Source organism: Hyperolius riggenbachi, chromosome 12, assembly GCF_040937935.1.
Source record: "Hyperolius riggenbachi isolate aHypRig1 chromosome 12, aHypRig1.pri, whole genome shotgun sequence".
Lineage (NCBI taxonomy): Eukaryota > Metazoa > Chordata > Amphibia > Anura > Hyperoliidae > Hyperolius > Hyperolius riggenbachi.
In genome coordinates this window covers 91143934-91171510 of record NC_090657.1, presented here as the reverse complement: position 1 = coordinate 91171510, position 27577 = coordinate 91143934, and the positions used below count along the sequence as shown (strand labels likewise).

Here is a 27577-nt window from a genome sequence, read left to right as displayed (position 1 = left end):
CTCACACGCCGCCCGCTCGGCTCCCTGTCCCCGTCCTCCTGTCTCTGTGAGGCTGGGTCACATGCACAGTAGCAAAAAGCACGGAAAACGCTACACAGAGACAGGTGTACGCAGGGACATAGGGGTTTTATTATATAGGATGTACAGGGACCCATGAAAACACTAAGTTATATAGTTCAGGTTACAAGTATAGTACCCTGCATAGTGTAATGGTTAAGGGCTCTGCCTCTGACACAGGAAACCTGGGTTTGACTCTTCCTGTTCAGTAAGCCAGCAACTATTCCGTAAGGAGACCTTGGGCAAGACTCCCTAACACTGCTACTGCCTATAGAATGTGCCCTAGCGGCTGCAGCTCTGGCACTTTGAGTCCGCCAGGAGAAAAGCGCAATAGAAATGTTATTTGTCTTGTCTATCCTTTATCCTTAAGGATGTAACAGATTCTTGTGCTTCTGATGGTCAGAACTGCTCATTATCTCCTATGGAAAGAGTGTTTTGCATGAGCCCCACATTAGGTCTGAATCAAACACTGATTGCAAACAGTGGCATTTTTACAGGAACCTTTAGATATTTTCTCTATCCATAGCTACAGCTGAAGTATATAGGATTAGCTAGCTCTCCCCTGGAATGGTCTGCAATTATTCTGTGTAGAACAGTAATTCATCCTGTTAATAGAATGTATTCCAGCCCCTTCCTCACCCTAACACTGTTCAGTATCTCTCTCTCTGGGAGACCTTGTCCTAGATTCCAGATTTCAGTCCATGACACCAAACGGTCATGGAGCAAAGAACGCAAATAAGTCTGGTGCCCAGATCTGGTTCTGCAACGTTGCTTCCTCCTCCACCGGCTATCCAGCTGGGCTCCCATGTAAAACCCCCGTAGCTAAGATAAAGTGTCACACTGATATAAATCATGTGGATTGTAAATACTAAAAATAATACACACATATCCACACTGGGTACTCCTTACTGCCTGAATCTGTCAAGAGCAGATGACTTCAGAATAAAATAATTAATGTGTGAATAACTCTGAAATGTCCTGGAAAGTGTGTCTTTTATTGTGCAAACTGGATCTTAAAGGGTAAGCAACCCTATAACTTAAAGGATACCGGAAGACTGTAAAAAAAACCCAGAGTTTCACTTACCTGGGGGCTTCCGTAACCAAAATAACATAATGAATAAAATAGCTTATATTTTTTACAATAATAATTTATATATTATTTAGTCAGTGTTTGCCTAGTGTAAAATCTTTACTCTCCCTGATTCACACTCTGAAATTAATCACAGTCTGCAACATCTTTAGTACTGGCAGGTGATCTCTGCAGAATGTTCGGTTACTGAGCATTCTGAGGCCAGCACAAAAACCAGTCATTCTCCCAGAATGCTCTGAAAGGGAGGGGGATAGATTCCACATGATAAACAGCTTAGGAAAAGGGTGCCCATTGTGTAGATCGCAATCTACCGGTAGATTACAATGGACTTTACGGTAGATCCTCACCGCACAACTTTTTCCATTCTGTGTATACAGTTGGGCTACTAAAATTGTACGTAGCTAGATACTTTTGACTTGCTATTTCTTAAAGTAGCTTACAAGCCAAAAAAGTGTGGGCATCTCTGGCCTAGGACTAGCCTCGGGGGGTAATGTAAGAACCAACTCATTATACTCAGTTACTTATTGAAGGTGGATTAGACAATTTCCATCATGAGAGAATCTCTTTTTTTTATTATTATTATTAAAGAGGAGTATCAGAAATAGTCTTTTGGGGGGTAGGTGGTGCTGCAGAAGTTTGGCCCCATACAAATATTGTATTATAGTATGCAACAGGGTTAAGGCTAGGCCTCAGTCGTGGGGTTTTAAGGTTCAACGTCAGGAAAGGGGGTTTTAGAGTTATTACCAAGGAGGGGGGTTTTAAAGTTATGCGCTAGGGGGGGGTTCAAGGTTAGGCATTGGGGGGTAAGGTATGTGTCAGGGGAAGGTGGGATAGGATTAAGCATTGGAAGGATGCTGGTGGTTAGGATTAGACAACCGCAGGGGAGGCGGTTGGGATTAGGCATTGGCAGGTGGGGGGTCGATTAGGGTTAGGCTTCGGAGGGGGGAAGGTTCTGTGTGAGAGTAGGGTTAAGTTTAGTAGTAGTAAAATAACAGTAACATTTACCAATATTTTACTATTGGAATTACCACTATACAAAATTGGTAAATGTTACTGATATTCTACTATCAGCTATTTCCTGTTGCCCAAATTTCCTCACGCGGTGCCTTTATTTCACATATGCTGTTTTTACACTTATTAAATTCTTCAGCTTCTAATCTATAGTTTCTCTGAAAAACGAGAAGAAGCATTTAACATCTTCTCCAGGGCCAGTGTAATATTCTGCCAATACAGGAAATCATAAAACATATCTGAAAATACAGCACTGCCATTACATCTTGGGCATCTATCAGCAGCCGAACACCTGCCAGCTTTGCGATAAGTACTCTTTTTAATTCACACTTTGCTTTTTTACCTAGATCAGAGTTGAAGTGCTAATGGCAGAGCACAAATACAAGATTCAGTTTACAAATGTGTTAGGAAGGGATATGATACCTTCCAGCAACTGTTATGTCTTCGGATTCTCTCCATGACTAATACCGGACCACACGCAACTGGCTTTCCAGCAACTGGGATCAACCATTATTCGATTTTTGCACCTTCAACTAAGGAGGTGCAATTGGTAAAACATAGTGGAGAAACATTATTTTGAAAGGAGGAGAAAAATATTTAATTTTAGGAGGGATTATGGCAGTGATGGGAGGTGGTACGGAGCTTTCCTGTGTACAATTGGGCGCCGGTTGTTGCCAATTGGTAAAATATCGATATTCTACATTGGCTTATCTGATACCTACCCCCCCCCCCCCTCCTTTAAGAGAACTTTCTCCCTAAATGCTTAAACCAAGCCTTCCTACAAAATCAAACCTAAATGTCTACTGCTGTCCTCCTGTAGCTGACTATTAACGCTATCTTTCCCCTATCCTATTCCATAACACTAACCATACTAAAACTAATCCTAACCTTAACCTATAACCCTACGGCACCATCCAGAATCAATATTCAGACCATGGCTACATAAAAGCTGAGCTCCCGTGCTTAAAACACCCAATACTGAAATCAGCAACTTGGCTATGTAGTGTCGAAGACCGTAACCCATTGAGTAGCTGGCGTCCAGGCCCATAGTAGTGGTCACTAGCAGGTTCCCAATTTAACCGATTTGGTTTTTACTGCTTTTATGTCTGTTTTTATAAAACGTTTTGTGCACAATGAGAGTGAACCATGTTGAATGCACATCTAGAGCTGCTCCTTCACAAACCAGAGAGGAAAATGTCACTGTTCCAACCTTTCTCAAGAGTTACCCACCTTGGTGAACATATACCAGTACTCTGTTTGACTTGGGAGCTAGCCCACTGCAACAGAGAGAGCCGTAAATAGGAGGACACAGCCACACACAATGAAAGTCAATAGGTTTTTTTTTTCTTGTAAGACATCATAGTGACTGCTCAAGTGAATAGTGCTTCAGTAATACAGAACGGCCATAGCACTTATATCAGAGAATGATATCTGATCGCACTTTGGTGTTAAACAACTGTAATTCGATTTTTAAAAAGCAGAGTGATATGTTTTTAGATTGCCACCCTTTATAAATAATCCTCTGTGATTCTGGTAATTAAAGGGAACCAGAGAGGAACGAGGGGTGAAAAAAGGCAAAGATTTTATACATACCTGGGACTTCTTCCAGCCCCATAAGCCTGAATCGCTCCCACGCCGCCGTCCTCAGCTTCCTAGATCCGCCGGTACCGGGCCCGTCACTTCCGGCGGACGCGGCCAATTGTCCGCATCACAGGGGCTCCCTCCATACATGTACGCATGCGGCTGCGCAGTAGGCAGCCACATGCGTATCTGTATGGAGAGAGCACCCTGTGATGCGGAGAATTGGCCGCGTCTGCCGGCCGACTAGCCGACCCGTGGCAATGACTGGACCCGGCGGTGGCGGATCCAGGCAGCGGAGGACGGCGGCGTGGGAGCGATCCGTGCGTATGGGGCTGGAGGAAGCCCCAGGTATGTATAGTTCATCCTCTCTGGTTCCCTTTAATGTCTGTGACCAAAAATTCCAGTTTTATTTTGAATTTTGGCAAAAACGTGTTCATAGCTGTGTTTCATTGTGTCTTCCACCCATCAAGCGTGGTAGACTGCAGTGGAATGTAGGTCTCTTAATAATCAAACTCTAATAAAACCTTTTTTCCAACTGTATAAGCACACTGTATGGTTCAGATTGCCCAGCGAGCTCATGGTGAACCAGAACTCCTAGAGTTCAGGTTCACCATGAGCTTGCGGGGTAGTCTGTAACTATGGATGTTTCAAGTCCTACTCCATAGAGCCACATTAATCCATGCCATGCACTGATGAGGATCAATCAATTCGAAACTGTATGCCTGTTGTATTATGGTGGCTCTGTAAGATTATCAAGATGACACATCATTGTGTTCTAGCGGATCTGGAGGTGTGGGCTGCTTCCAGGGACAACGATGGATAATTTGCATATTTCAGCAGGGATGCACTGGGAGACATCTTGGAGCTCACTCCAACCTGAATTATCACAAATACTTTCTGTTTTAAGAAAGCAACCTTTTGATTTCCATGTATATGGTTCAGTGAGAGTCTGGCAAGCTGAAGTAGTATATTAGAATGGCAACTGATGATGCAGTTTATTCAACACTTCAATGAAGCTGATAATGATAGAGAATTAGTTATTCCCTAATCATAAGCAAGCTTTGTAGATGCAAATAAAGGAAAATGTAAATTGTATCGTGAATATATTGATCCTCCAAGATTGTTCGGTATTATTGAGGGGACCTGAAGTGACATATGGTATTATTATTATTATTATTATTATTGCTTTATATAGCATCAGCACCTTCCGTGGCACTGTACAACAGAAAGGGTATAACAATATAAAATAAACAATACACCTGTTAACAATAAAAGACAATGGAATGCAATAAACCAATAAACTACAGGTTTTTACACGGTGTGGAAGATATGTGTGCATAATACATAGCATTGAGAGACAGAAGAGGAAAAGAGCCCTGGCCAAAAGGCCTTACAGTCTAAAGGTTTAAGAGATAGGACAGTAGGTGAAGGGAAGCGGTGTATGAAGTGGTAAAAATGGTGGTCAGTGGCCGAAGTGTCCTAGGTAGGAGAGTATGGCGGCCTGAAGAGGTGAGATTTCAGGTTGTGCCTAAAAAAATTAAGTGTGGGTAAGTAGCAGATGTGTTGAGGGAGGGTGTTCCAGAGGAGAGGAGAGGATTGAGAGAAGTCTTGTAAGCGGGACCAAGAAGAGGTGTCAAAAGAAGACAGGAGATTATTGTTAGTAGACCGGACACTACGTGTGGGATGATATCTGGAAATAATGTTATTTAGCTATGAAGGAGCTAGGTTGTAAAGAGCTCTGTAGGCAAGAGTCAGGATTTTGAATTGTACGATTTGTGTAACTGGCAGCCAGTGCAGGGACTGACAGAGTGGGATAGGGATGGAGAAGCAGGAACGAGCCGTGCCATGATGATGAGATAAATGTATACAGTACATGAAGCAGCAATCCTACTTAGAACGTACATGGGTTCTCTCTCCCCCTCACTCCCATTTTTCCATTGCAGGGTTTAATATACCAGTGCTTTGTATCTGAGGTTTGAACAGGCGGACAGTGGTGGCTATCCAGAAAACTAATTAGAGGCCATAAAACTTTTTGTGACTGCACAGACACTTTGCAGGAGAGGTATGAAAATCATTTCATTTCATCATTTACTTGTGTGGGAGCTGAATAAACCTGCCGGTGACATTATAACAAATGGGAGCAGGTGCCCCCCCCCAAAAAAAAATCCGTATATGCAAAATTTTTCAAGATTGTAAAATAAAACAATCGTACCTCAATTGAGGGCATAAGGTATAAAATACAATTTGTAGACTCAACAGGATAATGCATTTCACAGGTCTTCCTCGCTTCTTTAGGCCAAAAAAACAAAACAGTGCATTGCATTAGCTGTCTGGAGATAAGGAGCGCGCGCCTTATTGACTCATAGAATCTTTTGACACATGTAGAATTTTTCATTGGGGTGTCTCCTCCCATCTATTATAGGATCCTTCCACCTAGACAGGTGTTTTCCTCTGTGACTTTGTCCAGTGGTCCACCTTTTTGGAGAGCGACCAACAATAATTTTGAAGAAGTTTCACACACAGATTCTTGTGGAGACGGGACTATCCACTTGCTCATTACCGTGGTTGCCTTTAGCAACCTGGGTTTGTAAGTAATAGTTTACTTACCATCTTATCCAATTTCTATGAATACTTCACTATACAGGCGCTCCTGGTGTTTTATGACTTTTTTATTTCCAGTTCCTACAGTCCCTTGAAGTTCTTCTTCCGCACACACCCATTAGTACAGTGACACAGCTACTGTTTAAACGTCAAACCTAGCTTTTCAAGTCTTAAAATAAAAATAAGAATTAGCAACTTCAGGAATGTTCTTTTTTGAGTAGTCCTACAGATATAATTATTTATCTCATAACTTTATTTTTAATTCAGGTTTGCTTTATAACTATCTCAAACTGAAATAATTGAAAAACCAGCAAGACTGCATTAGGAGCAGAATCAATTATCTATACATGCCAGCTACTATTTCAAAATGATCACCCACTGAGCCCCAGCAAGGTCCCTAGTAAGAGAAGAGCACTAGGGGTTTGCGGTGCTTGCTCCTCCTCTTCATCTATGTGATTGGTGCTTTGTCCTCTTCACTGGTGAAGAGGCCAGAGGATGAGTTCATAGAACAACTTGCTTGCTCTACCATGACTGACATGAAAGTGCAAGTAGTAACAAAGAGCAAATAAAGCACCACCAGACAGAGAGGATTCTTTCGTTGGCTTATCTTGAAGGGAAAATATCAATCAGCTGATTGAAGAGATCTATAATCATTTCTGATCCACATACAAATGGCCGTGCAATGAATGATCACTGGATGTCTGCAAGTAGTTTTAGACTTCGCTACATCAGCAGTACTGCCAAAATGCTAAACTAGTTCTATTTAACTTTATTTCTTCCTAAGCCATCCTCAGTCAGCTTATTACATCAGCAACAGCCTACAGAATTTTTGACATTTCTGGCTCCTGATCATCAGTATCTGCAGACTGCAGCACATGACCAGTGTCAAATGTTTTGCCCTACGCTCACTAGCAGGATGTGTTGCTCCTAATTGACTGGCAGTCCTAGCTGTCACCAAGTTCTGACCTGTCCTGGCTTGGTTTGAGACTCGCACAATTTGGCCATTTTTCAACTACAAACACAGCATATTTTAGTTAAATCCTGAGGCGCTTATGCTCGCTCTTACATAGTAAACAGCTGCTCCTTTCATGGCCTGATGCAGCGGGCATAGACCCGTGAAACGTGTGGCAAATTGTTGGAGCTACAAATAAAGTGAAATTTCACAGTTCAAATTGGCTTGTGTAAGTCTACTGTGGGAGGCAAGTCCACTACTATCTCCCTTTTAAACGCCCAATTTACAGTATGTTAGTTATAAAGGGTCAGTGAAGAACCTAGATGGAAGACTGAGCAGGTAGCATGCTGTGCATAAGCATTAGGAACGAGAGATCTGCCAGAACAGATTTATGATTTGTAAAACTTTTGAAAATTACCCATAGGGCCCAAACTTGCCTGAATAGGACAGCACTGTCCCATATCCCAATTTGGGCAGGACTGTTCCGCTTTCTTCTTACAATGTCCCGTATCCCTTCTGGTGCCCTGCACACAAGTTCTCTATGCTCTGGTGAGGCTCTATCTGCATACAAAGCCACTCATGTAACTAAGGGCAGCATGAGAGAAGCAGACACTCTCATTGCTCCTCTCTTGCTGTTCACAGATGAGTCAGAGTCTCTGCAGTACTTTATGTGCTTTATGTGCTTGAGTGTGACAATTTCTGATATCGTAAACTACTTTGCCTGGTCCCTTAAAGTTTACTAAAAAGGGATTGTACTGTAATTGTAAAGAACAGAAAGCAGTGTTCTCCCCAGAATTTTTTTCCAGCCAGGTGGCATGAAAAAGTAGCCGCGTGGGGAGTGAGGAGGAATGCCAAGGATGAGGAGGGGAGCCGATGACAGCCGAGTGCTCACCAAAATTAGCCGGGTGGAGCACCTGGCTAAAAGAGCCTGGCGAGAATACTGGATCGTTATATAGAAGGTGTACTTCTGCCCCTCCTAGCTCCACACTTCACACAGATGTTTAGAGTACAGCATTGTCGTAGACACCACACATTAAAGGAATGGCATCAATACAGTAATTGAGTAATTTACCAGTCATCTTGCTAGAATAATCATTATACACAACCTTTTCATAAAACCGTGAAGACGTCTTCACAATGATATCTTGCAATGATATATAACTAAGGGAAATTGTAGACATAGAGTGAGCCAAGGCACAGCAATATCGCTGTAATATCATCTCTGTAAAAGAACTCTCACTACCTGATCCTCATCTGACTCTTAAATTACCTTCTATATCAATAATTTTGTTAAATTTCCTAGAAATGATCTCTACACCATTAAATTACTGTACTTGCATAACTTCCCACTAATAAGTCTCTTTTCACTTACAGTTTCCCTTTGTAATCCATTTTTGCTAAGCAACTACAATTATCTTTGCTTCATGTCAAGCGGTTTCCTCTTTTGCCCTTGTTCGGTTTCTTTTATGTCTATCATTAGGTAAGAAATCATGCTTAGACTCTCCTCTTACCCTACCGATGAGTGTTGATTTGTTCCTCCCCGCCTATCACTGATAGCAACTCATTATGTGTCTTCATTTGTCCTGCATTTTGCACGCACTATAATAATTTCCTGTCATCTCCCACCCTTACCGCCTCTTCTACCTTAATCATCTTTGCCTCACCAGCACTCATTACCAGTCACTGGGAAAGCAGCCACTGAGCCGCCAAGACTGCTTCCTGCTTTTCACGACCAGCCCTCAATTAGAACTGAGGACACTGAGCCCAAAATGTGACTTATGTGGCCTCAGCCAGGCACAATTTGTATCTTATTGTCCTTTTATGAGACGATAACAAGCACTGTTTCGGCAAAGTGAGCCCAAATCCAAGTGTGCAGGTAAAACTACAAACAAAAGCAGAGATAGAAGTCTTTGCATTAAACTTAGTGTAATGTCTCTGCATTAACTGTACCATTCGTTTTACAGTAAGAGCAATTATACTAAAATCCACAACATAACTTTCTTTAACTGCATTATGGATTTGTCTACCTTTAGTTAAAAAACAAGTTCTAGTAAATAAATATAATGTTTAATCACCCTGGCGTTCTATTAAGAACGCCAGGGTGGCGGTGCAGCAGTATTTTTTTTTTTTTTTTTTTCAAAATCATGATTCCCCCCCTCCCGGCGGTGTCTTACTCACCTTTCCTATCGTTTCCGGCGCATTAGCCCATCCGGAAATCCCGTTCTGAACGGGATTTCTTGGAGGGCTTCCCCCATCGACATGGCGACGATCGTGATGACATCATCGGGAGTCCCGATCCACCCCTTAGTGCTGCCTGGCACTGATTGGCCAGGCTGCGCAGGGGTCTCGGGAGGGGGGGGCCTTACATGGCGGGTAGCGGCGCATCGGCAGTGAGCAGCGGCGATCGTACCCCACACGCAGCTAGCAAAGTGCTAGCTGCCTGTTTTTTTAAAAAAAATTTAAATCGGCCCAGCAGGGCCTGAGCAGCTCCCTCCAGCGGTCATGGATGAGCTGAGCTCATCCATACCGCCAAGGAGGTTAATAAAGTCTTAAAAACAGCCAAGATTAAAGCGCAGATGCTCCGTTCAATGCAACAATGATATAAAGGCATCAGCCTGGTGCTGAATCTACAAAATGATGATGAAAAGTTATTTTGGTCAAATGTTGAAAAGGCTTACAGTGCACTCCACAAAGGTGCTCACTCACCAGATGAAATGACAGATCAGACTGTCATAATGCCAGTGAATGTAGAGCCTTCTGGTCTCAATGTCTAGCAACATATCACTCTCCTAACAAGTTGTAAAATGCCCATGGATCATGCAAAAAAAGGCCTCTATAGTGCGACACCATTTAAAACTGATTTGTTCTTCCATAAAAACAGTGTACCAAACACTCAACTTTTAAAACTGTACATCCGTCTAAGGAGCATACAAAAGAGCATGATGAATGATCAGTATAGACTTGCCATCCCTACATACTAAATGAACCTCCGGCTTTGTCCTCCTCCCACACACTGCGCTGCGGCGGAATAGCGTAACTCCGTCTCTCTCCTGCCCTCAAGTGGCAGTCCCCGACCGGTGTCGTTGTGACACAGACATTATCAAGGGTATAAATATAAATTATACTTATCTTTTCTCTGACTGGAGGAAAGAAAGTCAAATCAACAAGTTCAAGTACTTTAGTATTTTAGTGCTGCAGAACAGCAACCACAGCAAAACAGACAAGATAACATGGAGGAGAAAAGATGTCACTGAGATACCCCCGAACAACAAGAACAGGTGTAAAGAATATTTGCAACAAGGAACTTAACCAAGCTTGAGAGGAAGTCCTAGCCAAGTTTTAAATAAGTCATAATGCCACAATGTACAGTATGTGGCTCTATTTACAGCCACAGAATCCATATTTCGAGGGACAAAGTATCAGCAGTCAAAAATAGACTCCCTCTGTCAACCGGAAGTCAAATGGGAAACGGAATGCACTACCAATTCTTATCAGGGTTTCCAACATCACCATGTTGCCAACAGACAAGGGAAGATACATATGCATAGTGCTCAAAACATATGTGCATCACTCCAAGGTGAGAACACTGCTCAGTGATTCCAACTCTTTCCCTAAAAAAGAGACCCAATGAAAAAGGATATTGCTAAATTCAACTGAAAATGGAGAAAAGCAGTGACAGAGCTTTATCCTTCCACCCAATCTTGGGTTAGCAATAGCTACACAATGCATATATGGGCACCCAGAGATACATAAGGAAGGGGTCCCACTCACACCTATTGTTAGCAGTGCCAACACAGTAAAATACAGTATTTAAAAAAAATATGACTATCATCCTAGCAACCTCGATTGATAACACAGTACACCATATTGAAAACTCTTAAGAAATTGTCATTAGATTTATTTTGGGGAGAGAAGGGACTATGATGTCACAGCCCTGTTCATATATACCTACTGCAGAGGCAACTGAGTCTGTATGGAATCAGTTGAAACTTGATAACACATTGAGCACCTAATTTGAATTTAATACACAACAAGCTTATTCCTTACTGGGACTTTGCTTTAATAACACTTATTCTTGGTTAAGGTCTATAGCCAAATATATAGGTGCTCCATGGGATCTCCAATGTTTGCTATAGTAGCAAACCTATGTATCGGAGGAGACAGGAAGGAGAGTTCTGAACAAAGTGACTAAAGTAAAACATATAGGTACAACCTGTTACTGAACACAGAACTGTTAGCAATAAAACCATTCAGTTCACACAGTACGACACACAAATAAACACATTGGCCTTTTGTGACTATATACTGTATGTTAACCACTTCGTCCACAGGTCAGTAGATATACGTCCTCTGGGACTTCATCTAAGCCACAGGTCAGTAGATATACGTCTTGTAGCAGAAGCAGTGCTGTGCAGGATTGGGCTCGCTCCTGTGCACATTTCTGGCACTATCTGATGCAGCACTAATTGGTGAACGGGAATATAAGTTTCCTGAGCTAATGAGATTGATTTTTACTATTAAAAATACTTGTATTTTCTCATTTCATAGTGAAAAATACACTCTGTAGCATTATTTCAGAATCAAATATCTTCACCATAAATTGTGACCGGAACATAACAAAGTTTTGTGATAAGCAGTAAGAATAGCCAAACAAAATTTGTGTTTTTTATCTACAGTAGCACTTTTTATTTTTAAACTGGAATTGGTAAAACTGAAAAATACATGTTTTTTCTATTTTTTTCTTTGTTTTCCCATTAAAATTCATAGAAAACAAAATAGTTTGAGGAAAAAAATGGCATACAATGAAAGCCTAGTTTGTCTTGAAAAAAACAATATATATTTCATTTCTGTTTCATAAGTAGGGATAAAGTTATTTCTGATTAAATAGGGACATAGCTTAACTGTCAAAACTGCTCTGGTCAATAAGTACAAAACAAGGTCTGCATGCGAAGTGGTTAAAGAGGAAGGACATAGAAGTCTAGAGAAAATTCACCCACACATCCCAATGCCTCCTTTTTGACTATCACCCACATTGATATAAATGTAGTCTTCTTAGAACTCTAGACCATTGGGCTAAGATGGTAACTCTATCAATCTATGTGCTTCCATCTTAATTCCCGCTGGCCGTCTCTTCTCAGTGTCCCGGCGTCATGTACTTACTCTGATACAGGGGGCTATACTTCAGATTAGGTGTTTTTGTGGCTACACTTGTCATGGTTGTGACGACCATGACGGTCACACTTTGTTTATGACATGTGTGAGTAAGGCCTCAAGGCCATGGAGCGCACCAAGGGAAGGCAAGGGAAGGAACGATGGGGGGCCCATCACAGATTCACAGAAGGGGGGGAGGGGGAGCTTATGAATTGTAGTTACGCCACTGGATCATGGATGGATGTCTATTTTCAACCAAACTATGTAACAATGACAGCTATGAATCCTGCGGTTTAGGACTTGTTCACATTGAATGAGTTTGAATGCATTTGCACGAACACTTGTGGTTTGCTAACCTTTACACTTTAACATTCCCACTAATATGTATTCAGTTTTCAGTGTTTTTGTGTCAGCAAGTCCTTGTACAAAGTTCACAATACAAGGGACCCAGCTGAAGCAGTAACATATTGTTTGAATACCATACTACTAATGCACTGCGGTCAACTGCAGGGTCCTTTGTTGCTATGAAGCGGATGCGTGCTGCATCTGTTTTTGTCTGCTGCCTGTTTCATCTAAAAATGCAGGAGAGCAGACTAAAGGCTCATACACACATCAGACTATAGTCTTTGGAAAATGAAAGATCACAGACCAATCTTACCACCCTTCATGTAGTATGAGAGCCATACTCTACACAGTCTTTTCTATGGAGCTGAACTCCCCATCAGAAAAAAATCTTTGCAAGATGCTGCACACACAGATGCGGTACAGACACAAAAGATCAGTATCTGCAAAAGATCTGTTCCTGCCAAAAATCCAATCCTGCAAATTGCAATGATAGTCTATGAGATCTGCAGATCATCATACACACATGATTTAACTGACATTCATCTGCAGATCAAGCAATCACTTGCATATCTGAAAATCCATCCTGGTGGATCTGATCTGCAGATGAATGTCAGTTAAATCATGTGTGCATGATGATCTGCAGATCTCATAGACTATCATTGCAATTTGCAAGAATGAATTTTTGGCAGGAACAGATCTTTTGCAGCTACAGATCTTTTGAGTGTGTACAGGCATCTTTGTGTGCAGCATCTTGCAAATATTTCTATCTGATGGGGAGTTCAGCTCCATAGAAAAGACTGGGAAGGTATGGCTCTCATACTACATGAAGGGTGGTAAGATTGGTCTGTGATCTTTCATTTTCCAAAGACTATAGTCTGATGTGTGTATGCACCTTTAGTGTAAACTGAGCCTCAATGAGTCCAGCTCAGAGTTCTGTATAGACTGGAGTGATGCCAATCAGTATGTTGTAAGGAGGAGGATGTTACAATAATCAAGGCAGGATAAACTGAGGGCTTGCAATGACATCTTGTCAGAAACGGATTGTGGTGAAATGGGGCCCAAGGCAAGTACCAACTTTAGGCCCACCCTTGATGGCCACCTGACTTTTTTTGTATAATTTGGTGGGGGCTAGCATCAACCAGGCCATAGTCTCTCTCCAGGCCCTAGGGACCGGTCTAAGATGCTTTGTGGAATATTCTGCTCTGCATCTCAGTAGGTTGATGTTGAGGAAGGACAGATGCAGAATTTTTAGTACAAAGATTTTAGGTGAGTGGTTAGCAAGCTTGAGGAGCTGTGTATATTGAAGAGGAACTCCAGTGAAAATAATGTAATAAAAAAAGTGCTTAATTTTTACAATAATTATGTATAAACGATTTAGTCAGTGTTTGCTCATTGTAAAATCTTTCCTCTCCCTGATTTAAATTCTGACATTTATTACATGGTGTCATTTTACTGCTGGCAGGTTATGTCACTGAAAGGAGATGCTGCTTGCATTTTTGGCAGTTGGAAACAGCTGTTATTTCCCACAATGCAACAAAGCTCCCACAGTGTGATGTCAGTACCTCAGTGCAGTGAGGCGCTGACATCACACTGTGGGAGGGGTTTCACCACAATATCAGCCATACAGAGCTCCTGATGATCAATTTGAGAAAAGGAAAAGATTTCTCATGGGAAAGGGGGTATCAGCTACTGATTGGGATGAAGTTCAATTCTTGGTTACAGTTTCTCTTTAAGATATTATTGAAGGTTATGAGATGGAGGGGAAATAATCAGTTCTGCCTGACTCGTAAGTGAAAGGGCTTGAATAAAATGACCGCAGCTATAATGTTGGGGATACAGTATAGTACGGTAGTGATTTCTATAGCTTAGAAATAAATGTGTCGTTTGCATAAAAGCCCATTACTAATCAAAGGGCAGTTTGGGTTGAAGAAACATTTCTTTTAAAAGTACACTTATCCCTTAAAACACGCCTTTGAATCAACCATCGTAGGTCAATTATTTAATGAACAGAAATAACTCATTGCAAAATAAAAAGTGACTTTGTTTAAGGTCACAGACACTTGCAATCAATATGAGGATTGAAAGTTTAAAACTCGCCGCCTGACTAATGACTACGCACTATCCTACGAGCAGGCCATAATAAATAGCTAAAATGTGTCAGCGTGCTCTTAAAGGACCTCTAAACAATTGTTGCCCTGATGTGGCAATCAATATTATAAAGAGACCTGCTGACCCTGCAGAAGGTAAACTCAGTCCATGGTGCTGACCCCTGGGGCTAATCAGGTCACATGACTGCACTAGGAAGGATGTGCACATAGTCCCTACAGGCGATAATATCAGTATTCTTCTCATTCACGATCCCAGTGGATGCCAGCTGTAACATTAACTAAATGGTGATGAATGCTCTGGGATAACAAGATCAGTGTTTTAGTCCGTTTTCATGACCTTGTTGCAATTTCTTTCTTTTTAGGATCTCTAATTAAAGGGATAACACAGTGCTGGAATGCAGTTACACTATATATATCCTCATTTCTCTAGCATCATTCATCAATATAGTGTATCTTATCCATACAGCTCTATACTTTAAACACTCTACACTCACCTAAAAGATTATTAGAAACACCTGTTCAATTTCTCATAAATGCAATTATCTAATCAACCACCCACATGGCAGTTGCTTCAATGCCTTTAGGGGTGTGGACCTGGTCAAGGCAATCTCCTGAACTCCAAACTGAATGTCAGAAAGGGAAAGAAAGGTAATTTAAGCAATTTTGAGCGTGGCATGGTTGTTGGTGCCAGATGGGCCGGTCTAAGTATTTCATAATCTGCTCAGTTACTGGGATTTCCACGCACAACCATTGCTAGGGTTTACAAAGAATGGTGTGAAATGGGAAAAACATCCAATATGCGGCAGTCCTGTGGGCGAAAATGCCTTGTTGATGCTAGAGATCAAAGGACAATGGGCTGACTGATTCAAGTTGATAGAATAGCAACATTGACTGAAATAACCACTCGTTACAACTGAGGTATGCAGCAAAGCATTTGTGAAGCCACAACACGCACAACCTTGAGGCGGATGGGCTACAACAGCAGAAGACCCCACCGGGTACCACTCATCTCCACTACAAATAGGAAAAAGAGGCTACAGTTTGCACGAGCTCACCAAAATTGGACAGTTGAAGACTGGAAAAATGTTGCCTTGTCTGATGAGTCTCGATAGAGTCAGAATTTGGCGTAAACAGAATGAGAACATTGATCCATCATGCCTTGTTACCACTGTGCAGGCTGGTGGTGTAATGGTGTGGGGGATGTTTTCTTGGCACACTGTAGGCCCCTTAGTGCCAAATGGGCATCGTTTGAATGCCACGGGCTACCTGAGCATTGTTTCTGACCATGTCCATCCCTTCATGACCACCATGCACTCTGATGGCTACTTCCAGCAGGATAATGCACCATGTCACAAAGCTCGAATCATTTCAAATTGGTTTCTTGAACATAATAATGAGTTCACTGTTCTAAAATGGCCCCCACAGTCAGCAGATCTCAACCCAATAGAGCATATTTGGGATGTGATGGAACGGGAGCTTCGTGCCCTGGATGTGCATCCCACAAATCTCTATCAACTGCAGGATACTATCCTATCAATATGGGCCAACATTTCTAAAGAATGCTTTCCGCAACCTTGTTGAATCAATGCCACTTAGAATTAAGGCAGTTTTGAAGGTGAAAGAGGGTCAAACACCATATTAGTATGGTGTTCCTAATAATCCTTTAGGTGAGTGTATATTCTCCTATTGTTAGCTAAGACACATTTAGCTATCTAGGAAGAACAAACATTCTTGCACACCATAAAGGCCCTGAGTGTTCAAATTGTGAAACATGGTTAAACTTTCTATTTAAACATCAACAAAACATTGCACTTACTGAGCTTGATTCACTAAACCGTGATAACTCATATCACGGCCGTTTGCACGCGATAATTCGCGATTGCGCACGATAATTCGATTGCACGCAAACGTGCAAATGCGCACAAAAACGCCCGTGATATGAGTTATCACGGTTTAGAGAATCAAGCCCACTGAAAGTAAATGGATAACACTCATCTCATTGGCATCCGCCTCTTAAAAGGAAGGTGAGATGGGGGATTATAAAGAAAATATACATATCTGGGGCTTCCTCAAGCCCCCTCCAGCCTAATCGCTCCCACGATGTTCTCTTCCGCCTATTCGTTCACCTGCAATTGACCTTGGAAAGTCCTCCGGTCCGGAACTAACTGCGCATGCCAGGTCGCTCGCAAGGTTTACAGACAGCAAACTGCCAGGACCATGATCACATCACACTTTGGGAGGGGTTTCACCACCATATCAGCCATACAGACCCCCCTAATGATCGATTTTAGAAAAGGTAAAGGTTTCTTGTGGAAAAGGGGGGTATCAGCTACTGATTGGAATGAAGTCCAATCCTTGGCTAAAGCTCCTCTTTAATGTCAGAGTGCAGCCTTGCACCACCGCCATGGCCAACAGTGGTGTTCATAGGTAAATGCAGGGGTGGATTACAGCAGCCCAGAATACCCCCTCAGACCAGGCACAAGTTGAGAACAAGAATATCTGCAGGCATCCTGCAGCTCACAGCACTGTCCCCTTTCTTTCCCTGCTACAGTCGACTTTGTATAGAGTAGGAGCATATGTACAGAGCATGGATCAGCAGTGTGTACATAGCATGGAGCAGCAGTGTGTGTACAGAGCACAGAGCAGCAGCGTGTGTACAGAGCATGGAGCAGCAGCGTGTATACAGAGCATGGAGCAGCAGCGTGTGTACAGAGCATGGAGCAGGAGCGTGTGTACAGAGCACAGAGCAGCAGCGTGTGTAAAGAGCACAGAGCAGCAGCGTGTATACAGAGCATGGAGCAGCAGCGTGTGTACAGAGCATGGAGCAGGAGCGTGTGTACAGAGCATGGAGCAGCTCTGGGGAATTTAACAGAGTCAGGTATGAGCACAGCCCTGTGCCCTGGTGTGTGAATGCTTCACTTTCCCTTCATTACCAATGTTGGCTGTCCTCATTATTATCTGTATCCAAACTGCTCCTGATTAATCCCTTTGTCGGTCGGATGGGAAATTGCATCATGTGTACCCAGCATGATGTCCTACTATATTATTACACTGTATTATGCGTGGCTGAGTAAGACCTATCAGGAATCTCCCCCCCTCCCCCCTTGAAAAATTCTGGGTTTGCCCTTAGCCTGGATGTCCATGTGCCAGTGATGTCACTACGTGTTTCAGCGTGTCTATACACACAGGCATTTAAATAGGATTGACAGTGCATCTTTCTAGCCATGACTGCAAAGCTGCGCTGTTAATCCAATTGAAGTGTCTGTGTGCATACCAGTGATGCATCCAATGAAGGCATGGACACGATACACGTAGTGACGTCACTGGCACATGGGCATCCGGTGCGTGAGAGCCTTCATCTCTTACTCCAGCTGGGACTTCACCGCGGCTGGACACAGCAGTCGTGCAAGACTGCACCCTGTGACATTAAAGGATACATGCCCATGAGATTCATTCTATCCATTAACTTTCAATAATTACAATGATATGTTGTGGGGTTGGCAGAAAGATGTTCCTGGGGCGTGACAGGATTTAGTGGCCCAAGCTTTGACACTTTACTGACGACAATTTACCTTTAGAACCAATACAAATTTGATGCCCAGTCCCCTAATCCTGACTGGTTTCAGACATCACAACTAAGGCAATTCTATAGATCCCTTCTACCTAAGAACCAGATCCATAGGAATCTTATGACTTGAGATATTTTGCTCAATGCAGGAGAGACCCTCCCACATGTTAGCACAAGTGTGCTCCATCCTCAAGGACTCTTCTGGGATCTCATGCCTACAAAGACTGCAAGACCAGTGGCACTCTGATTTGGGCATAACACTGGGCCCTGAGGACTGGGACAAGGCTTTTGTTCTTTCGCACAAGGTGTCCTCCATCTCAGCAGCTCAGAAGAGAAACTACAAAATTGTATCTGGGTGGTATAAAGACCCAGCCAAAATTTCTAAATATGATCGGGAAAGATGTATTTGAACTGCACAAGTGTCTCTACATCAAATCAATGCCGTGCATTCCAGAAATTGCACTATTGTCAGCTATCCCCGGCTCCATGTCTTCTGCCAAACAATATATCTTTAGATATATATTGTTCAGTGCTCGAATGCTGATTGCCAGAAAATAGAAGAAAACAGATGATACTCCCAAAGGCTGAGTTGATGGTGCAGCTCAACTATTTAAAAAAAATGGACAAGCTTTTTTACTGCTCAAAATAGATGTAATATCTTTATACAAATATGGTTTGCTTGGAAAGAGTTCTGTGAGTCTGCTGCTTTTACTTCGTATATGACAAGTCTATCTGCTATTAATCAATGCTCTATGTTCTGAAGTAAGGAACCCTTCCCCTTTCCTCCCCCTTACCTCATCCCTTTCTCCCTCCTCAAGCTCCCCTGCCTCCCTCCTGTTCCGTGTTCAACGCTTCCTGTCCCTTGACGATCATGTCCCCCCCCCCTTTAGTGATGCTGCATGCACACCCTGGTGTCAGGCGCATGCAGTGTCATCACATCAGGCAGCAAATTCAAAGGTTTTGTATTGCATCCAACTAAGTGTTAAAAAATATGGGCAATACTACTGTCCATAGTAGCAAAGATTAAAGTAAAAAATATATTTTTTTTTAATAAAAATTAAAAATAATTAAAAAGTGCTTTACAAAAAAAATTGTATGCATGGTTGTGGACTGCTTGCAAGACTGCAGTGGTAGGTTAAACAAAGGGAACTTGAGTGTACAACATTTTTGAAAGTTTTCTTAAATGGAGTAATCCAAGGCCTATATCATCATGTGGAAAAAATCATTATTGATGGGATCTTGAAAGCTCTTAAGGAAAACGTCCGGTTAGTCATCTGTCTGTGAGACGACACTGAAGCGTGACTGAACTATGCAGCAAGGCAATGAACCAAAACACAAGGGCAAGTCTACAGCTGACTGGCTGAGGAGAAACAAGATTAACAGTTTGGATTGCCATAGTCAAAGTCCTGACTTGAACCTAACAGAGATGGTGTGACTTAAAACTAGCAGTTCATGATAGAGAGCGGGAAAATATTGGGGGTCTTGACACCTTGAAAATAAACAAAAAGCAGCTGTACATATATAAATGAGTTTAGATGCCTCAAAACAATATGAAATATTATTATCACTAATATGTATTTTTACATGTTTGTGGTGCCTTACAGGATAACAATAGAAAATCCTGCAAATTTGTGTAGCGCTCCACAGTAACCATGCTGCACACCTCATCCACTCTCCTTCACACACACTCAGACAGGCACTGGCACCCACACAATAGCCGGCCTCTTCAGAGTGGGGGAGACACAGGAGTGCAGCTGCAGCAAACGCCTTTAGGCCATAGCTAGGACCTCCACAGTTATGTTTAACTAACGAAACATCCGGAGTACAGGATATGGCACCGCCATCACCTAGAGGTCAGGCGCAAGGATTTCAGCGCTATGTACTTTCTCTTGTATGTAGGTTGCGCAATTCTTTACCAGGCACCCAGCTCCGAGGCACTGGTATCCTGCCGGCTGGATTAGCGTGCACACTAAGCCAGGAGGGCTTCTTGGCCTGGCCGGGGGAGTGCTAGTCAATAACGGGATAAGTCCCCACCCCACCTACACGTTGCACTCGCCTCCGGGGTGCCTCTAGCCATTTTATCACTCCAGGCAAGAAAACCTGTGGCGATACCCCCACCCCCATGGTGCCTCCCCCCCCCCCATCAAAAGCAATATTTCACCACAAAACACAATTGTAATGCGGCAATGTTTCACCATAAAATAATCGTAATGCAGCAATGTTTCACCAGAAAATAATCGGAATGTGCCAATGTTTCAACACAAAATAATCTTAATATAGCAATGTTCCACCAGAAAATAATCGGAATGTGGCAATCTTTCACCAGAAAATAATCATAATGTAGCAATGTTTCATCAAAAAATAATTGTAATGTGGGCAGCGTTTCACCAGAAAATAATCATAACGCAGCAATGTTTCACTAGAAAATAATTGTAATGTGGCAATGTTTCACCAGAAAATAATCGTAATGTAGAAATATTTCACCAGAAAATAATCGTAATGCGGTAATCATTCACCAGAAAATAACGTAACACGGCAATGTTCCACTAAAAAATAACGTAATGTGGCAGTGTTTCACTAGAAAATAATCGGAATGCAGCATTGTTTCACTAGAAAATAATAGTAATGTGGGAAGCGCGTCCCTAGAAAATAATGTGCACCAAGCCAGCCGCTGCGAAAGTCCCGCACTGACAGGCAGAGAGGAGGGCTACAGGAAGATGGCGCCAGACACAAATAGCCTCCAGTGCAGGGCTTTGGACGCCATCTTCCCATAGCCCAGCTCTGCCTCCCGGAAGATTACACAGGGTAAGGTGAGCTGCGGGCTGCAGGTAGTGAATTGGTGTGGCGTCTATTAGATGCCCCAAGCCAGTTCACCACCTGGGGGGTCCCACAGCCCCCTCCCCCACACAGTGCCCCAGGTGACCGCTTGGTCAACCTGGTGGACCAGGCGCCCCTGACTCTCCTTATGCAGGCCTCGTCAGGGTGCCTTATAGAATATACGCAATCATTTATGTTACTGTCCCTGTGAGATGTTCGCAATCTGATCTCCTTATTGTAGCCAAGGGCCATGCATGAAGGCAAGCCAATAAATCCACCACCATGTTTTTGAGATGTGGAGGAAACCAGATGTCCAAGTGAAACTCACGCAAACATGGGAGAACGTACAAACTCTGGATAGAAAGTGTACTGCCTAGGAACTCAATCAGGGGTTTGCTAGCCATGTAGCCATCATGCTCAAACTAGTACTTCTAAAGAGGTTCTATTACTCACTGAGCTTGATTTATCATTGTCACAGGATGTGGTTACAACACACGACTGTGACAAATGCTAGAAAAAAAAATTCCACTGTTCTCGGACCCGTCATATGAGGCTAATACGCTGTTGGAATCCGTTCTTTGCAGTCAATAGATTATATTTCCCTCCGTGGGACAATAAATATTATGTATGCTGAAGTGCTAACTTCTGCAATGTTTACATTTTTGTTCTGTGTTAGATCATTCTCAATAAAAGTATTGGAATAGGAAGAAAAAAGTGCAGTGCGCAGGTATGCCTGCCTGATGCACTCGCTGTTGAACACAAGGAATCCAGCACAGTAGATTTGGGCGCAGCCGGCGCCACCATAGACCGTAATAGGAATTACGGCTATGGCGGCGCACAGTGAGTAACTTCGGAGCCGTCAGAAGACGGACCTGAAGTTACTTTTAAAACACTGTAATCCGTCCGCCAGCAATAGCTGGAAGCCGAATTGCATAACTCGGCACCATCCACGTGGACCTGGAGGGGGAATAGTAATTAATGCAGCTGGGACTTGTGCAGCAGTAGGATAGGCCATATACCGGCTGTATCCTGCACCCAAGTCTACCAGCGGCGATTTCTCTTGTACGCCCGGCTGTGGCATCCTGGAGATTCACAATGTGATTTAGCTTCAGATAGTGACAGTGAGCACCAGCAACTGACTTGCAATACTGTTTTTTAAGCCTTGATTTTGGCAGGGCAAATTTTTACAAAACACCTCTTGCACCTCAGGTTGATATACTATTAAAATTGTATTAACTTCTAATTTTTCAAAATAATTATTGATAAATACTGCATAGTCCCCCAAGCCATATCAACCTCTTAACCCATGTAAAGTGGGTGACCAGAACATAGGAGGCAATGTGCATGGGGTGGTGGTGGGGGGTACTTTGCAGTAAATTCTCTCCCCACCCCTGCAATGGACTCATGGCCAAATGTAGACAGACAGACAAAAGGCTCATGCCAACCACAAGTGGCCAGGAGGAGAAGGGGTAGCAGTGTGGAGGTAATCAAAGGGTCACCTTTACCCAGGTAAAGAGGGGTCATTTTTGACTAACTTATGTACACAGGAGCCTCAGTTCACTAAATAGCATCTTTAATGGGGAATTGTAGTGAAAATAACAAATAAAATTGCTTTTTTTTTTTTACTATTAAAAAAAATATTACTATATGCCCATTGTAAATTCTTTCCTCTCCCTGATTTACATTCTGAGATTTATCACAGGTGGCGACATCATTAGCTCTGCCAGGTGATCTGTACGGAATGTTCGTTTATTGAGAGCTCTATGCACAGCGGGGGATATTTCTTGCTTGGCAGCTGCAAAACGATGTTATTTCCCACAATGCAACAGGTTTTACAAACCGCAAACTGTCAGGACCATGGCATCTGTTAAAAACACTCCAACTTTTTAGCCAATCACATTGTTAGTGGGTGTGGTTATAGATAATAGCAGTTGGTGCTGTCTAATTTTTTTTCTTGTCTGCCAGTAGTAAAGATGATGACATGCTGGCTCATAATGGATCAAACAACATGATCAAATTACATGACAAATATCAATAATTTCCTTATCTTTTTTTTTTAATTTCTCACTTTGCAATGTAGCTGTATTTATTTATTTTTTTTACCTCTATTACTATCTTTTGGAAAAGTTCCTCTTAAAGGACCACTCCACTCAAACAAGTAAACAGTTAAAATCTGACAGAACCGACAAGTTTTTGACTAGTCCATCTCCTCATGGGGGATTCTAAGGGTTTTGTTTGCTTTCAAAAGTATTTCCTCAATGGCAGTTTAACTGCAAATGTTAATAAGATACCAGCCAGCCCCTCTACTCACTTGCACACTATTTTGGTAGTTAGACTTAGCAACTGCCGTTCAGGAAATGCTTTTGAAAACAAAGAAAACCCTGATAATGCCCCATGAGGAGATGGACTGGCCTAAAATCTTTCAGTTCTGTCAGATTTTAACTGCTTACTTTTTTTCGCCGAAGTGGTCCTTTAACCACTTCTCCACTGAGGGGTTTTACCCCCTGACCACCAGAGCAATTTTCACCTTTCAGCGCTCCTTCCATTCATTCGTCTATAACTTTATTATTACTTATCCCAATGAAATGAACTATATCTTGTTTTTTTCGCCACCAATTAGGCTTTCTTTAGGTGGGACATTATGCCAAGAATTATTTTATTCTAAATGTGTTTTAATGGGGAAATAGGAAAAAATGTGGGAAAAAATTATTATTTTTCAGTTTTCGGCCATTATAGTTTTTAAATAAAGCATGCTACTGTAATTAAAACCCATGAAATGTATTAACCCACCTGTCCCGGTTATAAAACCATTTAAATTATGTCCCTATCTCAATGTTTGGCGACAATATTTTATTTGGAAATAAAGGTGCATTTTTTTCAGTTTTGCATCCATCCCTAATTACAAGCCCACAGTTTATAAAGTAACAGTGTTATACCCTCTTGACATAAATATTTAAAAAGTTCAGTCCCTAAGGTAACTATTTATGTTTTTTTTTTATTGTATTTTTTTTTTTTTTAATTACAAAAAAAAAATAAAAATTGGGGAGTGTGGGAGGTAATGAGTTAATTTATTGTGTAAATGTAATGTTTGTATATGTAAAATGCTTTTAGGGTGTAGTTTACTATTTGGCCACAAGATGGCCACAGAGTGTTTGTTTACATGCGACCTGTAAGCGTCCGGAAGGACGCTTACAGGAAGCAGTAGGAGGCTGGGAGACTCACAATGATCTCGCTGTTTCTGAAAGAAGCAGCAGATCATTGCGGGGGCTTAGATCAACGAACGGGAATGGATTTTCCCGTTCATTGATCTCCGGGCGAGCGGGCGGCGGCGTGCACGAGCGGCGGGTGCGGGCGCATGAGCGGCGGGAGCGCGGACAGCGGCGGTAGCGCGGAAGGTACGGATTTCTCCGTCCCTGGTTTTTTAGGAGGGAAAAAAGGGGCGGAGAAATCCGTACGCGTGGGGGTAAAGTGGTTAAGCATTACCACATTCAGTATTGCAGACAACTGATTTAAATGAACATATAGTCAACTGTCAATTCACTAAAGGCTCATACACACATCAGACCATAGTCTTTGGAAAATGAAAGATCACAGACCAATTTTACCCCCTTCCATGTAGTATGAGAGCCATACCTCCACAGTCTATTCTATGGAACTGCATTCCCCATCAGATAAAAATATTTGTAAGATGCTGCACACAAAGATGCTGTACACATTCAAAAGATCAGTATGTGCAAAAGATCTGTTCCTGCAAAAGATCCGTTCCTGCAAAAAGCATTCATAGTCTATGATATCTGCAGATCCTCATACACACCTTGTTTAACCTCCTTAGCGGTAACCCCGTGTGTGACACGGGGTAAGCCGCCGGAGGGTGCCGCTCAGGCCCTGCTTGGCCGATTTACATAATTTTTTTTTTGCTGGACGCAGCTAGCACTTTGCTAGCTGCGCCAGCACCCCGATCGCCGCCGCCCCGCGCCCGATCGCCGCTATCGGGTGCGGAGTGCGCCCCCCCAGAGTCCGTGCGCTGCGTGGCCAATCAGTGCCAGGCAGTGCCGAGGGGTGGATCGGGACTCCCAATGACGTCCCGACGTCGGTGACGTCATCCCGCCCCGTCGCCATGGAAGCCCTCCAGGAAATCCTGTTCTTTGAACGGGATTTCCTGATCGGAGATCGCCGAAGGCCCTGGGCTCGCTACATGATTTAAACAAAAAAAAATTTAAAAAAAACTGCTGCGCTTCCCCCTGGCGGAATGTTTCATACCGCCAAGGGGGTTAACAGACATTTATCTGCAGATCAGATCCACCAGGATGGATCTTCAGATCTGCAGATGATTGTCAAACATGCAGATGAATGTCTGTTAAACACGGTGTGTATGAGGATCTGCAGATATCATAGACTATGAATGCATTTTGCAGGAACGGATCTTTTGCACATACTGATCTTTTAAATGTGTACAGCATCTTTGTGTGCAGCATCTTGCAAAGATTTCTGTCTGATGGGGAGTTCAGCTCAATAGAATAGATTGTGTAGAGTATGGCTCTCATACTACCTGGAAGGGGGTAAAATTGGTCTAAGATCTTTCATTAATCTTTCAAGTGTGTACACACCTTAAGACAAGTAAAAATGTTCAAAAAATCCTTCACACCCATAACAAGTGTTTTATGGCCACACAGAGAGATGATTACACGCTGTCCACACTTGTTTTGTGACTCTTTTAAGATGGGCCCCGCAGGCTGTGAGGGACACAAGGAATAGGCAAGGGAAAGGGTGCGAACATTGGGGGCCCATTATAGTTTTGCTGGGGGCTCCCATGACTTGTAGTTATACCCCTGCCCCTGAGTGCAGCTACTGTAATATACAAGACAAGTTCTCCCCCAAAAAAACTTGCTTAGAATTTTGCCTTCGAAGTGGTACTTTTGTAACCCACAAATGGCAGTTTGAATAAATGAGTTGATCATAATATCCCCCAAAGTATTATCTTTATTAATTATTAACTGTTGCTACCATTAGATATGAGAAAACCATCCAAAACTTATTTTTTCTAAATTTCCATTATTAATGTTGCCATTACCACGTCATACAGAAGGCATGCCATGTGTAAAAATGTATATATTAAGGCAGGGGTCCCCAAACTTTTTTCGGCCCAGGGATCGCTATCCGACCAAACTTTTCTCTGGGGACTGGTGGTGGTGGTGGTGGGGGGGGGGGGATAGTGCCGTGCGCAGCGTGTTACCGGGGGTAGGGGGATAGCTAACATAGTTGCCCCAGTATAGGGAGTTTAGTTGCCCCAGTATATCTAGTATAGTTACCCCAGTATAGCTAGAATAGTTGCCCCAGTATGGCTAGTATAGTGCCCCAGTATGGCTAGTATAGTGCCCCAGTATAGCTAGTATAGTGCCCAGTATAGCTAGTATAGTGCCCCAGTATAGCTAGTATAGTTCCCTAGTATGATTGCCCCAGTATAGTGCCCCAGTATAGCTAGTATAGTGCCCCAGTATGGCTAGTATAGTGCCCCAGTATAGCTAGTATAGTGCCCAGTATAGCTAGTATAGTGCCCCAGTATAGCTAGTATAGTTCCCTAGTATGATTGCCCCAGTATAGTGCCCCAGTATAGCTAGTATAGTGCCCCAGTATAGCTAGTATAGTGCCCTAGTATAATTGCCCCAGTATAGCTAGTATAGTGCCCTAGTATGGCTAGTATAGTGCCCCAGTATGGCTAGTATAGTGACCCAGTATGGCTAGTATAGTGCCCCAGTATAGCTAGTATAGTGCCCAGTATAGCTAGTATAGTGCCCCAGTATAGCTAGTATAGTTCCCTAGTATGATTGCCCCAGTATAGTGCCCCAGTATAGCTAGTATAGTGCCCCAGTATAGCTAGTATAGTGCCCCAGTATGGCTAGTATAGTGCCCCAGTATGGCTAGTATAGTGCCCCAGTATGGCTAGTATAGTGCCCCAGTATGGCTAGTATAGTGACCCAGTATGGCTAGTATAGTGACCCAGTATGGCTAGTATAGTGACCCAGTATAGCTAGTATAGTGTCCCAGTATAGCTAGTATAGTTCCCTAGTATGATTGCCCTAGTATAGTGCCCCAGTATAGCTAGTATAGTGCCCTAGTATAATTGCCCCAGTATAGCTAGTATAGTGCCCCAGTATGGCTAGTATAGTGACCCAGTATGGCTAGTATAGTGACCCAGTATGGCTAGTATAGTGCCCCAGTATAGCTAGTATAGTTGCCCCAGTATAGCTAGTATAGTGCCCCAGTATGGCTAGTATAGTGCCCCAGTATGGCTAGTA

General features: G+C 42.7%; 1 protein-coding gene and 1 long non-coding RNA gene across 10 annotated transcripts in view; one reads left to right on the top strand and one right to left on the bottom strand.

Moving 5' to 3' along the window:
• Window positions 1-27577, top strand: part of LOC137541048 (uncharacterized) — a 617426-nt gene that overhangs the window by 292421 nt on the left and 297428 nt on the right. For 8 of the 9 annotated variants that reach the window (XR_011025074.1, XR_011025071.1, XR_011025076.1 and 5 more), the window contains one exon: window positions 5683-5801. The exons of the other annotated variant lie outside the window; for it this stretch is intronic. This is a non-coding gene — a long non-coding RNA (uncharacterized lncRNA). The remainder of the gene's footprint in view (window positions 1-5682; window positions 5802-27577) is intronic. 9 annotated transcript variants of the gene reach the window in all.
• KCNH4 (potassium voltage-gated channel subfamily H member 4) overlaps window positions 1-27577 on the bottom strand; it is a 323258-nt gene that overhangs the window by 195273 nt on the left and 100408 nt on the right. The window lies entirely within an intron of this gene.